The sequence below is a fragment of the Nicotiana tomentosiformis genome, chromosome 6, assembly GCF_000390325.3.
Source record: "Nicotiana tomentosiformis chromosome 6, ASM39032v3, whole genome shotgun sequence".
NCBI classification, from domain to species: Eukaryota; Viridiplantae; Streptophyta; class Magnoliopsida; order Solanales; family Solanaceae; genus Nicotiana; species Nicotiana tomentosiformis.
In genome coordinates this window covers 18,526,887-18,545,606 of record NC_090817.1, presented here as the reverse complement: position 1 = coordinate 18,545,606, position 18,720 = coordinate 18,526,887, and the positions used below count along the sequence as shown (strand labels likewise).

Genomic DNA, 18,720 nt, shown 5'->3' with positions numbered 1-18,720 from the left:
TGAGATAGGCCCATCACAACATGCGGATTTAGGGTTGTGACAGTCGATCGTTGAGATCAAGATGGTTGGATATCGTCAAGACGATTATTGTTTTTGCAACGTGCATCTACTAGGAAATGTGTGTTGGGAATACTAAAATATGTGTCGCACAAACCAAAAATATTTAACTTATCAAAGTGTTAGGAGTACCCATTCATCCTTTGAAAGGTGAAAGGTGCATGAATTATTAGAGTTAAATCATTCCTCGTAAATTATGGCAAGAATATGAAACGGGCTTCGTACTTTATTGTCTAAGAATCTAAATTTATACTGAAATAAATAAATATTCAAACTCAAATACATTTCTTTGTGAAAGAACACATCTATTTACATTAGTTTTGTCTTGTGTAAAACATCTATTCACTCCTCAAATCAAATTTATTTTCTTTCTCATTCATATGGCTCTTATGACACAAAGATGCGCAGTAGTTATTCCCCTTTTAAGCATCCAAATAATAATTTTTGGATAATTTTTTCAATTGAACTTATTTTCTGTTGTTTGATGTGAACAAATGCAGCACAACGCGGGAATGAACAGGACGACCAACCAAACTCTCTGGCTTCAGGTAAAACTCACAATGTCTGACAATGCAGGTGTGGTTACGTCCAATCCTACTCTCAAATTGAAAATAGTACGGTGGATTTAAATAATAAGCTCAATAAGGTTGGGGTCGATCCCATGAGGAGTATGGTGTGTGCTAGAATATCAAAGAGTGCGTGAATTCAATGAACTTAAAGTAATCTTCAAATAAAAGATTTACTTTTTGCAATTACTTCTAAAGTTATGACTACGAAATTTATCAAACACTTAGAATATGAAAATAATTAGAGAGTAGTAATCAATGAGAGAAAGCACTAGGGTTGTTCATCCTTCGTGTATGCTATGCTATACTATGGGTATAGATGTATTTGATTCCAATCAATCAAACATGTGTTATGACAACAATATCAATAATACTAACTTAGTATTTTCCAATACTAAGAGGTTTTTACTCACAAATGCCTTTCCAAGCTATTTAGAGCTCTATGCAATACAATTGTTCATGCTCAATTAAGAATTTCCCTATTCCTAGTTTGATTCCATTAATTGAGATGAGATTAATTCCTTATTCTACCCAATTCCTTGCTAATTGCTTTATACCTAAACTCGGTTCCACTTTTTCAAGTTAGAACTAAGTGTGATAGGCGTAAATCTAGTGTTTGTAACCACCAAATTATGCAATAAAGCTTGGAGCAATTAGATAACATAATATTTAATCAAAGACGAATCTATATTAATAACCCATAGTTATAACACCACTCTGGATTCACAACCCTAGCTAATGAGTTTAGCTAGACATGACAATAGAAACAATAATCAAATTATCCCTAATCCAGTCATTGATGTTAATACAGAAGAAAAGGATTGAGAAACACACATGTTTTGAGAAACCATGATGTCACTTGTTAACCCTTAGAAAAACTCACAGTCGCTCGTACAATATTCCTCTCTATCAAAGTTGTCAAAAAAAAACTAAAAGTACTATTTATATTCTTCCAAAAAAGCTGACAAAATTATCCTCGTCGGGTCTTGCATGGCCAAGTTGCGTGGCCCAGTACTCTATTTCTTTAGCTCTCAGTGCATGGTCAAGATGCGTGGCCCACCCAAGATGCATGACCACTGCCAGAACTTAAACTTTTAGCCTCCAAGTTCTTCAACTGTGTAGGTGACCTGCGTGGTTGACTTGCGTGGCCCACGTAGGATGGACTTTTGCTTCTTTAGTTTTCTTCTTCAATTTTGGACTGAATTTAATATTTTTCTTGCAGGTATTTGATGATTTTCAATCTCTTAATTCTCACCCAACTCCATGACCTGCAATCATATCATTCAAAACATAATTAGTCCATTAATCACATCAACTGGGGCATAACTCTATTAAAAGGCATAAGAGAAGTTGGGAAAAATACCAACTTATCAAGGTGACAACGTCCTCGCCGTCGTGCTGAAAAGAATGGAGGAAATGGAAAACGAAAACAAGGCGCTCAGAGACCAAATAAAAGAGCACCAGGAACGGGTAGACAAAATACCTGGCGCCCCCAAATTGCTGCCAAAAAGGGACGCCGGTAGGTTCTTAGAACAACCATATAGCGATGAAGCGACCCCGCATGCCATACCAAATACCTTCAAGATGCCCCCATATCTCAGAATCTACGATAGGATGACCAACCTCGAAGATCATGTGACTCACTACGATACCGTTGTGAAAGACAATGACCTCACCAAAGAATAAGTGTCCTCCATCTTGCTGAAACAATTTGGCGAAACCCTCACTGGACGGGCATTGACATGGTATTCACAGTTACTAGCCCATTCTATAGAAACGTTCGAAGAGATGGCCGATAAGTTCATTACGGCACATGTCGGGGCCAAGAAAGACGAAACAAGAGTAAACGGCATCTTCCCCATTAAGCAATACCCAGGAGAGGGACTGAGGAACTTCGTTGCCCAGTTCAACAGGGTGAGGATGACCTTACCAAATGTTTCCGAAGGAATGGACGTCACAGCCTTTCAGAATGGGTTGAGCATAGATAGTTCGAGGGTGACCAGAAAGCCATTAAGTCGGTTAATGAAGTATCCACCGGCCAGTTGGGATGAAATCAACAATGCCTACTGTGTCGAGGTCAGAGCAGATGACGACGACCTCAATGGACTAACTCGACGACTCACCTCGGTACAATACTAGCCCAGGAAAGAACGCAGGGATAATACGAGAAGAGACCACCCAGTATCGTGTCCAGGCAGGGAACGACACCAACCCTATGTTAGGACACATGTTCCCTCTTTTCATTGTGAAGATGGCAAGTCTAGGCCCAGATCAGGAACTCACAGGAACGACAGAGGTATGCCCCATTTATTATTTGCTCACAATTTTTGTGTTCGCCTACAAAGGTGGTCTAAGCTCTTGAAAAGCTCAGAACGAAGATAAAATGGCCACGTAAGATAAGGTACAACCAAGCACCTGGAAATGCGACACCCTCTGCGAGTTCCACCAGGAATGTGGACACAAAATAGAAGACTACATCGCCCTAAGACTAGAGGTAGTGAACTTACTGCAACAAGGACACCTCAAAGAACTACTCATTGACAAGGGCAGGAACACCTTAGCAAGGGGTCGAGAACGTCTAGGCCCGCCAAAGCCCCCTTCACCAGCTCGTACCATCAATATGATTATTGGTGGCTGTGACGAAGCCTCTATCAACGATATCAAGTTCACTGCCACCCACAAGCTCAAAAGATCGATCATCCACGAACGGTATGACGGACTCGAAGAGAGTATCATCTCCGATGAGTCAGATGCCGACGATTTGACTTTCCCTCACAATAATGCACTTGTCATCAGTTTACAAATTTTAGATGCTGATGTTAAAAGAAATATGGTAGATGACGGAAGTGGAGCGTGCATCATCCATCTCCGAGTCCTCACACAGATGAGACTCGAGGATAAGATAGTGTCACGTTGCATCATACTAACCGATTTTAACAATGAAGTTGAACGGACTTATGTGTGAAATTACACTCCCCGTTCTCACTATTGGAGTAACTCTAGATACAACATTCTACATCATGGACTAGGACACCGCATACAACGCCATCGTGGGACGACCATGGATACACCCCTTGAGAGACGTCCCCTCCATCTTGTACCAAGTGATCAAATTCCCAACACTTTGGGGAATATTCAGGATACGAGGGGAACAACACACATTCCGTGAATGCTACCAAATTTCCATGAATAGCATGACAACTCAACAAAAGAAAGATAAGGAAAAAGAAGCATAACAATCAGCAGGGTTAGGGTCGCCATAAGGTGAAGCCAAAGAAGTCTGTTATGGACCCCGAGATGGTCAAAGCCGCATAATTGACCATAGAAGACCTCGACCATGTCCAATTATATCATAGCGGCCTCAGTAAAAAGGCCTACATCGGCTGCAAACCCTGGGAACTAGGTAAATTTAGTTAATTCTTAATAACTAACGTAGATTTGTTTGCCTTTAGTCATGCAGATATGCCAGGCATCCCCAAAGAGATCTCCACACACAAATTGAACGTCGACCCCTTCTACCCCTAGTAAGGAAGGTCCGATGAAAGTTCAACCCCTCCATCAATGAGGTTGTCTACGAGGAAGTAGAAAATTTATTGGCAAATGGCTGTATCATGGAATCGAAGTACCCCAAATGGATTGCCAATGTAGTGATGGTCAAAAAGAAAAATAGGAAATGGACGATGTGTGTGGACTTCACAAACCTGAAAAACGCATGCCCAAAAGATTCATTCCCGTTACCACATATCGACCAGCTCATCGATGCAACGGTAGGGAACGAGCTGTTACGTTTTCTGGACGCATACTCACGTTTCAAACAAATACTCATGGAGGAAGAAGACCAAGAGAAAACTATGTTCATCACCCACAGGGGCATATATTGTTATAGTGTCATGCCATTTGGATTGAAGAACGCATGGGCTACCTATAAAAGGTTAATCACAAAAATATTCAATGATCACATCGACTACCTAAAGGACATGTTAGTCAAATCCGTGAAGGCATAGGATCACATCGACTACCTAAAGGAAGCTTTCGACATACTATGACAATACGAAATAAAATAAAACCCTGAGAAATGCGTATTTGGCGTAACCTCGGGAAACTTTTTGGGCTTTTTAGTATCGCAGCAAGGAATTGAAATCAACCCAGATCAAATTAAGGATATCGACGGAATACCTGAGCAATTGACCACTAAGAAGCAAGTCCAAAGATTGACCGATCAAATTGCCTCCCTATCCAGATTCATCCAGCCATCGTCCGATAGATGTCACAGGTTTTTTGGCGTACTCAACAAGGGTAACGACCTCGAGTGGACGCCCAAATGCGTACAAGCACTGAAAGAATTGAAGGCGTATTTGTTATCACCACCCTTGATCTCGAAGTCCGAGCCCGGAGAGCACCTTTTCATCTACTTAGATGTCTTCGAAGTAGTAGTAAGTGCGGTCCTAGTTCGAGAAAATAAAGGTACGCAATCTCCTATTTATTATATCAGCAAAACACTTATCGATGCCGAGATGAGGTACCCACACCTCGAGAAATTATCCCTTGCCCTGGTCATAGCTTCACGAAATCTTAGACCCTATTTTCAGTGCAACCCTATCTCGGTCGTCATCATTTTTCCTTTAAGAAGAATTTTACATAAAGTCGAGCCGTCGGGGAGGCTAGCCAAATGGTCCATCGAGCTAAGTGAGCACAACATCACATATCAGCCTCGATCAATAATAAAGTTACAAGTGCTCGTTGACTTCGTCGCAGACTTTAGCGCAAAAGTAATGCCTAAGGCCGAGAATGAAGTCGCTCAGGCTTCTCTTCAAATACATGACCTTTGTGTTCTATACACCGATGGCGCATCCAATGCTTCTAGGTCCAGACTGGGACTCGTACTTAAGGTTCCCACTGGTGAAGTAATTCGCCAATCCATAAGGTGCCCAGATATGACTAACAACGACGCCGAGTATCAGGCCGTAATTGTAGGGTTAAGACTATCACTCAAATATGGGGCGAATCGGCTGAAACGTCGTTGCAATTCTCAGCTCGTAGTCAACCAAGTCATAGGGACTTTCCAAATTAAAGAACAAAGGTTGCAAAAGTATCAAACCGAGATCTGCAAATTGCTGCCCAATTTCAACGAATGTTAGCTCGACCAAATCCCATGAACTCAAACATCGAAGCAAACAACCTCGCCAAATTGGCCGCTGCCACCAAAAGCGTAACGGCCGGGGATAAGAGCGTAGTCCATCTCTTCAACTCGTCATTAGACCAAATCGAGGTAAAATCAGTAAATTTAACTTGAGACTGGTGCAATTGTATTATTACATATTTGTAGGACGACATCCTCCCAAACGACAAAAAAGGAAGCTAAAAAGCTAAGAATGCAAGCCTCTAGATATAGCGTCCTCCACAATGACTTATACAAAAAAATGTATGACGGTCCCTTGGAAAAATACTTAGGTCCAAATCACACCCAACACGTTCTCGAAGAAGTCCACAAGGTCATTGCAACACTCATTCTGGTGATCGAGCACTCGTCAGGTGCCTCATACGAGCCGTGTGTTATTGGCCCACCATGAAGAAAGACGCCTCAGAATTTGTGAAAATATGCGAACAGTGTCAAAAGTACGCCCCAATAATCCACCAAGTAGGCAAACACCTCTATTCAATCACCTCACCATGGCCATTTATTAAGTGGGGAATGGACATCGTGGGTCCACTTTCACCGGGATGAGGTAATGTAGGATTTCTTTTAGCTTTAATTAATTATTTCTCTAAGAAGGTGGAAGCAGGTGCATTCTCCCAAGTTTGTGAGCATGAAGTAATCTCTTTCATATGGAAAAACATCATCTGCCGATTCGATCTACCTAAAGAAATAAGCTGTGACAAGGGGCGCAATTCACAAGAAGAAGAACCACCGAGTTCTTCGAAAAATGGCATATTCAAAAGAATTCTTTCAACTCCTTACCACCCAGATGTAAACAAACAAGCAGAATCTTCCAATAAGTCAATACTAAACATCATGAAGAAGAAACATGAACAGGCAAAGTAACTGTGGCCAGAAATACTCCCAGAAGTATTATGGATGCACAGAACTACCCCGAAAACGAGCACGAGAGACACCTTACTCCCTAGTCTACGAAACAAAAGCAGTTATACCAGTCGAAGTCGGAGAACCCATCTTGAGGTACTCCGATAAAAGCGACACCAGTAATGACGAGAATAGGAGACAAGATCTGGACGAGATTGAAGAGCAACGAGACATGGCGTACATAAGAATGATCGCTCAAAAACAACAAGCAGAATGCTAATAAAACAAAAAGGCAAAGGTTTGATTGCTCAAGATCAGAGACTACGTACTCAAAGCCAAAACGCAAGCAAATAGGGATCCGCGAGAAGGCAAGTTGGGAACCAACTGGGACGGACCGTACCAAATTATAGGCAAAGAAGACAAGGGCTCGTTCCAATTGGAAACTATGGAAGGGAAGCTCCTACCATACAATTGGAATATCAGCCATCACAAGTACTTCAACTTCTAAAAAGCAAGAAATGCCCCATAAGTCATACTTTTTTTTTCCTTAGTTGAGTTTTGTCCCAATAGGGTTTTCTCAAGGAGGTTTTTAACGAGGTGACGAACGGGATACTTCAAGTTGGAATACACGAGAGGACTTATTGTTTCATTACCCGACTCCTCAAGAATATCCAAGTCGAACAATGAAGGGACTAGACATACTGGGACGCCAGCTAACACCCGAAACTTATAATTTTCTACGAAAATTGCCTAAGGGAAAAACAATGTAATTGAAACAACAAAGTTTAAATAATAATGATGCACTTCTGTCAAAACTACTCTCCAAAATGGTACGTTCGGCCAGCTCGAATAACACTTATCGGCCCCTAGCCTCGACATAATTTAAAGGTACATTCGACCATCTCGAACAACACCTATCAACCCCTGGCCTCGACTTAATTTAAAGGTGCATTCAACCAGCTCGAACAAACACCAATTGACCCCTGGCCTCGACTTAATTTAAAGGTACATTCGACCAGCATGAACAACATCTATTGGCCCCTGGCCTTGACTTAATTTAATGGTACGTTCAACCAGCTCGAAAAACACCTATCGGCCCCTGGCCTCGACTTAATTTAAAGGTAAGTTCGACCAGCTCGAACAACACTTATCGGCCTTAGACCTCGGCTTAATTTAAAGGTACGTACAACCAACTCAAAAAACACCTATCGACCCCTGGACTTGACGTAAATTAAAGTTACTTTCAACCAGCTCAAACCAACACCTATTAGCCCTTGGCCACGACTCAACTTAAAGGTGTGTTTGATCAGATGGAAAAACACCTATCGACCCATGGCCACATCCCAACTAAGAGACATACTCGACTTGTTTGAACAAAAGTCGATACGGCCCACACCTATTCGGCCCAAAAGCTACGACCACGTAGAGGATAACAACAAAAGGAATAAAGAAGCAAACATGCAAGTACATAAGCAAAATGTGCAAGTATAGAAGTAAAACATGCAAGAACATAAACAAAACGTAGAAATAAAAAAAGGTTTGTGTAAAACAAAAGTCAACATTGATATTCAGATGAAGAGTTTTTACAAGAGCACTCGAAGACGCCAACAAAAACATACAAGAAGTTAAAACTAAAAACTAGTGTCCATCACCATCCCGGCCTCCGACGCCCTCTCCATACTCACCTTGACCGTACGCGGAGTCATACCAAGCACTATCCGAAAGACGGTCTACACCTTTTCCCTTGTCCTCCTCGAAACCAGACTGAGGCGTGGCAGGATCATAGTCACAAGCAAGCCGAGCCTCACGAGCTTTAACTCGAGTATCCTCGAGGCCGTCTCAGATGTAGAATTCGCCTTATTCAAATCGCGGATCACGTCCAGCCGTGCTTCAACGTGGAACACTCCTTGTACATCTCTCGAGGGATATTAGGATTTTAAGAGGCATTAGACGCAGAGGGCCGCACAAGCAGTTGGGCCTTCTCGGCCTCAAGAGCAGCAACTTGATCATGCAGCTCGAAGTTTTCCTTATCCAACTCTCCAATCCTCTCCTCAAGCTGGTCCTCTTTATTCATAGCCGTTGATAGAGCATTATCCCGCTCAGAACGAGGAGTCTTGTTCACCAGCTCGAGGATGTGAACCTTTCACCGAGCATCGAGTCGGGAACCCTCCGCCTGCTCGAGCATCTATTGCTTCTTAGAAACCTTCCCTTAGAGAGCGTCCATCTAAAATTGACACCCGTCCAATTGACCTTGCAGTTGTTCCACCTGATTCTGGAGGTCGCTGCATTGGGCCTCCACACTCTTACTCAGCTCAAGCTTCTCCTCTTTTCTCTTAAGAGCCCCCCCCGAGAACGTTGAGCCTCTCCACGACCGCCATCAACTCCTCGTCTTTCTTTTTCAAATCTTCTTCATCCCCCTCGCGAAGTCGCCTCTAAGTTTCCCGGTACTCCCCGTACTTACCCTTCAACTTCACATAACTATCTTTCTGCCTCTTCTCCCTACGAGCACTCTCAACTCCTGAATAACAGTTTGCAAATCAAAGGAAGGCAAAAGTTAAAATTTGGAAACAAGTTAAAATGAAGGAAAAAGAATAAGAGACAGCCACACTTACCCTGAGAGCGAGGCCGACAATATTCTTCGACAAAGTATTGTCGGTCAACTCCTTGAGAGTCTCACTCTCAGCATCATAGCAAAACGTACCGAGGACGGGAACCACATCCTCGGTATTTCTGCAAATCACGATCCATTAGAATAGTGATGGTCCTTGAGCCCCCCTCCATCCTCACCTTGATTCGAGTGAGCCACTCATTAATCATCCTGAGATCGCCAGGAGCTATGTTAGAGCCTGACTCATCGCCCTCGTCGATAGCGTCCTTTCCTTTGTCCTCGTCGGCCATGGAAGCATCCGCTGCCGGCTTGGAAGATGAGGCCTCTTCTTGCCCTGCGGGCACAAAGCTGACATTAAGCGTCCTCCCCATAACCATCTCCTTTTGGGGGCGTAAAGGCAAGCCCTCATTAACCTCTTCCGGTTGTGGGGTCTTGGAGGTCGCCCCAACATCATCCCCAACGTGTATCGTCGCAGTCTCCCGAAGTGTGAATTCACCTTCTAATGAGTCGAGGGCGGCGGGAACTCCTCCTCCTACATCTACAACCTTCTTTTTGTGTGGCATCAGGTCCGTGTCACGTGAAGGGACCTCATAACCCTCGTCAATGAGTGAAAAGAATGGATGAGCAGGCGTAATAGCCAAAGCAGGGGCGGAGGTGAAAGGCGTAGCGACCCTTCTCCTTCTAAAAGCAAAAAATACGAACACTGATGTTTATGGTTCCAGGCCTCAAGGAAACCGTCGACATTTTCAACAACAGCCTCAGTCTTAACAAAGAAGTAGTCGATCCAGAACTACCGACTACCTTTATCGTCCATCTTCACTACTAAGCATTTGCTCCCACGATGTCGAAGGTTCAACATTGTCCCTCTGTAGAAGCTAGGCACGAACAGGTGCACTAAGTGCCGCACGGTGACCTCGACCCCGGTAAGTTCGACAAACTTCGACAACATCGTGATCACCTTGTAAACATATGGGTAAAGCTAAGCAGGGCATACATTGTAGTGGAAAAAACATTCCTCCACCAACGGAAGGAGAGGGAACGAGTAGCCGTTGGCGAATGGGTAGGCATAGAGAGCGCAATACCCAGGACGATGAACGTGCACTTCATCCTTGCCAACGGGGATTAATTCTACGTGGTTGGGGAGGCCAAACTTGGCTTTGAAATCAGCCTAGCGCCTAGATGTCATTAAAGATTGAAATTTTATGGTCATCACATCCAGCGGCCATTGAAAATTGGATCTAGCATTAGGGTTGCGGGGGATGATCTTATCCACTGAAGGAAGATTCAACGGTGGCAACGGTATCCTCCCCATGAGCATGGAATAAAACATCCAAGGAAATGTTATGGCTCTCCTCATCAATATTAGAAGGAATATTAGATATGGCTATCAATTTTCTAGGAAGCCAAGGTACGAAAGATAAGAGTAAGAAAGGAAGTTGAAGGTCAAAAGGCTAAGAAGATTTAAGAAAAGTAGAGGAAATTATGTAGAGAAAATATAGTATGAAAGGAAGTAAAGTTTGAATAATGAAGAAGCCATCCCTATTACAGAGAGGAAAGCGCGAGACCCAAAACGGCTCATCATGATTGACACAGGAATCAAAATGAAAGAACCAATCAAAAGCCACGCATAAATCGATGTGATGCTTCGGGAATAGGCATCATCATGACAAAGTTTGAATAATGAGGAAGTCAATAGATATTAAGGCACGAGGCCCAAAACGGCTCATCATGATTGACACAAGAGTCAAAATGACACAGCCAATCAAAAGTCACGTGTAAATCAATGTGACGCTTCAGGAACGGGCATCATCATGACAAGTGACGTCATGATGTCACTCCTTTTCGTGGACAAAATGGTTCCAGCAAGTCACCCGGGAAAACCAAGAGTTTGAAATACACTACAAGAAATCAGCCTTGTAGTGGCAACCAAAGTCGCTACAAATTCCCTAATTGTCACCCCTAGAGGTTATCAGTGGTGACCTTGGTGTTGCTGCAAGTGCAACCGTAACTAAATGGTATTTGCGGTGATATCCGAAGTCGCTGCTAAAAATAAACTTTTAGTGGCGACATAGTTGCCACAAAAGGTGGGAATAATCTGCTACAAAAAATAATTTCACAACAATAAATATTAGGTGGTCGCCACTGCATATATTACCTATAATGGTGATGGAGGTCACCATAAAAGTATGTTTTGATCAGTGGAGATAACTGTCGCCACTGTAAATCACCTATAGCAACGACTTGGGTCGCCACAAATATTAAACCATGAGAAAGAAAACAACCCAACAACCTATTATTTGTAACGACCCGACCGGTCAATTTGAACATTTGCACTTCGCTCGATTGTTTGAGGGCATGGGTATCTCCATATGATATACTTTGACTTGTGTGAATCGTCGATCTTGATTTGCAGGTATTTCGGAATCGAATTGGAAGAAAGAATTTTATTGTGAAAGCTTTAAATTAGGGGAATTGACCAAGTTTGACTTATTAGCATTTGACCTCGGATTGAAATTTTGATAGTTCTATTAGCTTCGTTAGGTGATTTTTGATTTAGGAGCGCGTCCGGAATGTAATTTGGAGGCCCGTGGTAGAATTAGGCTTGAATTGGCGAAATTTAGAAATTCGACGATTTCGACCGGTAGTGGAAAATTTGATATCGGGGTTGGAATGGAATTCTGGAAGTTGGAGTAGGTTTGTAGTATCATTTGTGAAGTGTGTGCAAAATTTGAGTTCATTCGGACGTGGTTTGATAGGTTTCGACATCGGTTATAGAATTCGTAAGTTTAGAAGTTCTTAGGCTTGAATCCGAGGGTAATTTGGTGTTTTGATGTTGTTTTGAGTGATTTGAAGGTTCGACTAAGTTCGTATGGTGTTTTAGGATTGGTTGGTATATTTGGTTAAGGTCCCGGGGGCCCCGGGTGTGTTTCGGAGTGAATTTTGAGCGAGTCCGGGCATTTCCGGAACTCAGGTATAGTTCTGGTGCTTGGGATTTCGCGGACCACTGTAGAATTTCGCGGACCGCACTTGGAAGTTCTGCAGATCCACTGGTCCGACTTCGGAAGCCTATATCTTTTTATCTACAAGGAAATTTGAGATGATTCAAAAACGAAAGTTGTAGCCCTTCATGTCTAGTTTTCAGAAGAGTAAAGAAGTCATCATTTGGACATCAGTATAGAAAGTTATGGCCAAAATACTAAAGTACGGCAGTGCAGTCCCAAGAATTTCGCGGACCGCGAAGTGGGAGATCAGAGATGGACTATATAAACGCGGTTTAGGGTATTATTACACATTTTGGACCTAGAGAGCTCAGTTTGTGGTAATATTTTGTGGGTTTGTTAAGAAATTCATCGGGGTAAGTTATTCTAACCCGAATTTGGTTAAAATATATGAATATTGAGGTGGAAATTTGGGAAAAATTGTAAAAACTTCATAAAATATATTTTTGGGATTTGAATGTCGATTCGAAGTCGGATTTGAGTGAAACTAGTATGGTTGGACTAGTGAGTGAATGGGCTTTTTGATTTTGTAAATTTTGTTGGATTTCGAGACGTGGGCCCCGGGGCCGGGTTTGAGACGATTTCGGGTTTTTGGTCTGAATTGGTAATTTTTCTTGTGGAATTCATTCCATTAGCATATATTGATGGTATTGTACTGATTGTGAATATATTCGGAGCATTTGGAGGCCGAGTCGAGAGGCAAGAGCATCGCGGGGTAGAGATTTGACCGGTTTGAGGTAAGTAACGATCGTAAATCTAGTTATGAGGGTATGAAACCCCGGATTTTATATCATTCTACTATTTTGAGGTGACGCACATGCTAGGTGACGGGCGTGTGGGCGTGCATTGTTGGGGATTGTGACTTGGTCCATCCCATAGCAACTATAAAGTTGCATATTTTGTTGAAACTATATGATACTTATATGTTTTAGAAAGAGTTTCTGTAAATTGGGCTGAATGCCATGTTTTGGGCCATGTGTCAGTGCTGTGTGGACCCTTAGGGGCCTTTTTTTACTATCCTCTTACTGTTTTCGATTGAAAATCTATACTTAGTCATGGTTATACCTGTTTACTGCATAACTCAGTTTTTATTACTCGATTTTGATGCATATAAATATTGTTTTGGGTTGAATATCCTGTTTTTACTAAAATGCCCAAGTGGCTTGAGAGGTTTATGACTAAGTGAGGCTGAGGGCCTGATTTGTGAGGATATTTATGGGATCAGGATGCACACCGCATCATGTTTGATATAGGCCGAGGGCCTGAGTGATTTATGACATGATTTGGCTTGATATAGCGCTTGGGCTGAAGGAGCCCCTCCGGAGTCTATACACACCCCTAGTGAGCGCAGGTACCTACTCAGTGCGAGTGTCGAGTGACTGGGAGGCATGAGTGATTGTGAGGTATGCCCGAGTGGCATGAGTGACTGTGAGTTATGCCCGTGAGGCATGAGTGATTGTGAGGTTTGCCCAAGGGGCTGTATATGAGTGATGTTTTGCCCGAGGGGCTATTTATGATTTCATCATTTTTGCTCACCTTTTCATTAAGGCCTCTATTTGAAAAATATTGAACAATATCTTTAAATGATTTTACTGGAACTGGGTTTAAACGAGATGATTTGATTATAACACTAATTTTGCATGTTGTATTTTACTAAGATTTCATGATATGAACTTTATATGCTTTATTGCTCGTCACTACTGCTCAGTCTTTATTTATTGTTGTTACTTACAGAGTTGGCGTACTCACGTTACTCCCTACACCTTGTGTGCAGATTCAGGCGTATTTGGATACGGTAGCGGCTGTTGACTATTCCGGTTGCAGATTTTCCCGGGGATAGCAAGGTAGCTTCCTGGTGGTCGCAGCCCTGTTCTTCTGCCTCGTATCTTCCTTTAGTTGTATTTAGCTATTTTCCAGGCTGAGTTAGTCTTGATATTGTTAGACAGATTGTAGTAGGTGCTCATGACTAGTGACACCCCGATATCGGGCTTTTCTTTTCCGCATTTTTGTTTTGATTTGAAATCCTTTACAAAGGTTTTTACGCTAAATAACCTTGAAATTATCCTTGAAATAAAAATATCGGTTTGTTTTGGAATGAGCCGGCTTGCCTAGTTCCACGATAGGCGCCATCACGACAGGTTAGTTTTTTGGGTCGTGACAGAGTGGTATCAGAGCCTAGGTTACATAGGTCTCATGAGTCATGAGCGGGTTAGTAGAGTCTTGAGGATTGGTACGGAGACGTCCGTACTTATCTTCGAGAGGCTACAAAACCCTTAGGAAAATTTCACTTTCTTGTATTCTATCATGCGGAATTGATTCAGCTTGGAACATAACTCCTTGAATTCCTTCCACGCATTCGTATGCGTATATGAGCGCTCGGTATCAGTTGTACATCGTCAGCTTGTGATTCTACGAACGATGTTTGAGATGTGTTATGTGTTTTGGTGATAGGCCAGTCTGGAGGACTTGAAGCTAGGTTTAGACCACAACTTTGGCTCGGTAGCATCAGTTGTAACTTATACATTTGGACTCATATGTTCGGTAATGCCCCCTACGAGTGGAATTTGTGGCTCGATGAGCGGTGGAATGGCTTTGTGATGAGTATGATGTATCTGCGGGATGTGTTAAGATGATTTGAAAATCACGAGAAGTGTTTCCTTGAAATATAAAGGAAGTCCATTGGGTGCTTGATTTTCATTTTGATGTGACGTACGGTCTCGAGTGTGAATGTTTTGAAGGATCTTTCACGTTGTTAAATTTTGGGACAAATTAAATTCTCATGTCTTGTCAATGCGTTTGGACTCAAGAAGAGTAAGTGATTGTGTAGTAATTGTGGTTGTGAATGGGTATTTCTGATGTTGATGGATCGAGAAAGATGATCTTCGAAGAGACTTAGAGTCGGTGACATTTTATTGGTTCAGGTGCGACAGAGATGCATTTTGATTTGATGCCGTAGAATTTATGGATCTCATGGTCGTTGCACTTACTGCAGTGTCATTGGGAGATGTCGATAAGGAATTCCACATGTGGGTTATCTTTGGTGAGTAGTTAGCGGTGGAATGATATTGATGAAACTTCTGCGAGAAATATTAGTTGCTACCTGGTAAGAGGTCGAATGTGTGACTGTGGCTGGCGATTCAGAATGTTTATGAGAAGCTTAACAAAAGACTTCGAGAAGTCTGGCGGGTTAACGGTGCGAGATCTTGGTAATTGAGAAGGAGAAATACTTGCGGGTTCTAATTTTATATAATTGCAGCTTGAGGCTAAGTGGGGGAGTCTTCTATCGACGAGTTGATTGCACAGTTATCTGTCGTATTAGTTTCGGTTCGGGGTATACTGGTGAATCAGTTATGACTTGCAGAGGTCGAGATCGAGGATGACTCTGGTAAAGGAATTTATGGACACAAGTTGTATTACACTCTATGGTTATAGGAGGACCATAAAATAATTGAGTGGTTATTCACGAAGAATGTAGTGTACATGGAGCGGGAATTTGCTCGGTTGCGTAAGAGTTTAGGTTACTCTTTATTTCCCTTGGGTGTTGGTGTGCTAATGGGGCACATGTCATTTTGGTCTGTTTGGTCGGTTTATTCGAGATTTGAGTAGAGTAGATGACTCTTAAGAATGGTTCTAATGGATTCAAGATTTATATGTAGCGATTTGGAATTTTCATGATTTATATATATGGCTAGAAAACTGGGAGTTGCATTGAACAATGTCGAGACTCGTGGCATTTTATATCATTGTGAATTATGCATTTCAGTATCTAGAGGGTGAAGGAAACAGTTTTAGGTTCACATAAAGTCTCTTCGGAGTAAGTATTTTTGGTTGTGGTACTTATGGGATACATAAAAGGGGAATTCAGCGGCTTATAAGCCTTACGGCGGTGTGATTCTATGCTAGAGTTCGTAGGGCAAGTTTTAGTTATGGATAGTAGTGTTCTAACAAGGGAAAAGTAGCAATTTGAAGGCAATTTGGAAAGGACTTGGAGAAATAGGAGAGTCTGGTAGTAGGTTGGGGTAGCACAGTAAAGGGTATGATCGGTTCTTTGGGTACTTATGATGTGGCTAGTATCTACAGGTGTTTCGTGGCAATGCTCTCGGATTTGGCAACCTGTGTGGCTTGGTGGAGTTAGAAGAATTCAGTTCAGATAGCTTGGTTATGTACAAATGGATTTCAAAATGTTCATGATGGTTTCTATCATGGTTTGAACCGGATATTTTCTACCAGTGTACGGAACATATTGTGTGTTATGATTTCTTCCTAGAAAGAAGCAAGAAAAAGGTTTCTGACTAATAAGGTATGTAATTTGCTAGTGGCTCAGAGTTGATAATGAAATTTTTATGCTTGTCACATGATGGTATAATAGATGTGGTGTGTTGTACAGGAATAAGATTTACATGTACAAGGTCACAGCTCAGTTCTGAAGGGAAGGACATAAATTCTTAGACAGCATGGACGGATTCAGATGACTAGGTAAATGATATTACTATTTGGTATGGCTTGATGAGAGTGTACATTTCAGAAGGGGCAGTGTGTTTTGATTTATGGGTACTTCGCTGGTATTGCGGCACTCTCCCGGTTGATCGACTGTTGATATTCAAATTTTTACCAGGTGGCACGGGAGAATTTTTAAAGTATTTCTCGTGGGAAATTTTTTAAAGTATTTCTCGTGGGATGATTGTATATGAGAGAGGTGTTAGGCATTCAGGCAGTGGGGTGGAATCAAATATGGTGATTCATGTGTTCTATGGAAATGGAGATTGGGAGTTCTCAAGAGTAGATTGTTTCATGGTTGTGGACTGTGAAGTTGTGGCCGGAGCTAGCCATATGATACGATGTGTTATGATTCAGTCATTGTGGACTTTCGGAGGTTATTTATCTATTGGTGGCTGACCATAGTTGATTTGGGACCCATTGGTAGGCCCAATTAGGATATGTATTCTACACCGAGCCGGGTTGGTTGGGAGGCATGAGTGATTGTGAGGTATGCCCGAGTGGAACGAGTGATTGTGAGGTATGCCTGAGTGGCATGAGTGACTATGAGGTATGCCCGAGAGGTATGAGTGACTGTGAGGTTTGCCCGAGGGGCTGTATATGAGTGATGTTATGCCCGAGAAGCTGTTTATGATTTCATCATTTTTGCTCACCTTTGCATTGAGCCTCTGTTTGAAAATTGTTGGAAAATATCTTTAAATGATTTTACTGGAACTGGGTTTAAACGAGATGATTTGATTATAACACTAATTTTGCATGTTGTATTTTACTAAGATTTCATGATATGAACTTTATATGCTTTATTGCTCGTCACTACTGCTCAGTCTTTATTTATTGTTGTTACTTACAGAGTTGGCGTACTCACGTTACTCCCTACACCTTGTGTGCAGATTCAGGCGTATTTGGATACGGTAGCGGCTGTTGACTATTCCGGTTGCAGATTTTCCCGGGGATAGCAAGGTAGTTGCCTGGCGATCGCAGCCCTGCTCTTCTCTATCTTATCTTTCTTTAATTGTATTTAGCTATTTTTCAGGCTGAGTTAGTCTTGATATTGTTAGATAGATTGTAATAGATGTTGATGACTAGTGATACCCCGATGTCGGGCTTTTCTTTTCCGCATTTTTATTTTGATTTGAACTTCTTTACGAAGGTTTTTACGCTAAATAGCCTTGAAATTAGTCTTGAAATGAAAATATCGGTTTGTTTTGGAATGAGTCGGCTTGCCTAGTTCCACGATAGGTGTCATCATGACAGGTTAGGTTTTTGGATCGTGACATTATCAGAAGATAAACTTGTGGATGATCCAAACACTAATGATATAGACTCACCCTGGTCAATCTTCAAATCAAGGTATAGACTCATCAAGAAGACAAAAGTTAGAGAAAGAAGAAGTTGCAAAGAAGATAGGAAGCCAGTCTCAGAAGAATTTTCAAGAAGAAAGAAAGAAGAAATGTCGAGAAGTAAGAAGAATTGTTAAGAAGGGGCAAAGCAAGTACCTGTTGCATTCTGGTCATGAAAGTAGCAACTAGTTCTTGTATCTTTTTTTTCACTTCTAACTAGATCCTTACGGATATGTTGGATCTCCCAGACTTTATCTGGTGTGTCTATTTCTCCAGAAATAGAATTTCTCTACAAGATAGTTCAAAGAAAATATATATAAGCAAATATATAAATAATAATATGCATATGTGATAATAGGGGAATAATACATGTTATATTTTACTGAGATTTCATGATATGAACTTTATATGCTTTATTGCTCGTCACTACTGCACAGTCTTTATTTATTGTTGTTACTTACTAGTTGGCGTACTCATGTTACTCTCTGCACCTTGTGTGCAGATTCAGGCGTATTTGGACACGGTAGCGGCTGTTGACTATTCCGGTTGCAGATTTTCCCGGGGATAGCAAGGTAGTTGCCTGGCGATCGCAGCCCTGCTCTTCTCTATCTTATCTTTCTTTAGTTGTATT

At 41.9% G+C, this 18,720-nt stretch overlaps 1 long non-coding RNA gene across 1 annotated transcript; it reads right to left on the bottom strand.

Moving 5' to 3' along the window:
- Positions 1–1,291: 1,291 nt before the first annotated feature.
- LOC138893893 (uncharacterized) lies at positions 1,292–18,373 on the bottom strand. The gene is made up of 2 exons (XR_011409064.1): positions 18,246–18,373; positions 1,292–1,891 (listed from the first exon to the last, which is right to left on the bottom strand). It is a non-coding gene; the product is annotated as an uncharacterized lncRNA (long non-coding RNA).
- Between the last annotated feature and the right edge of the window lie 347 nt (positions 18,374–18,720).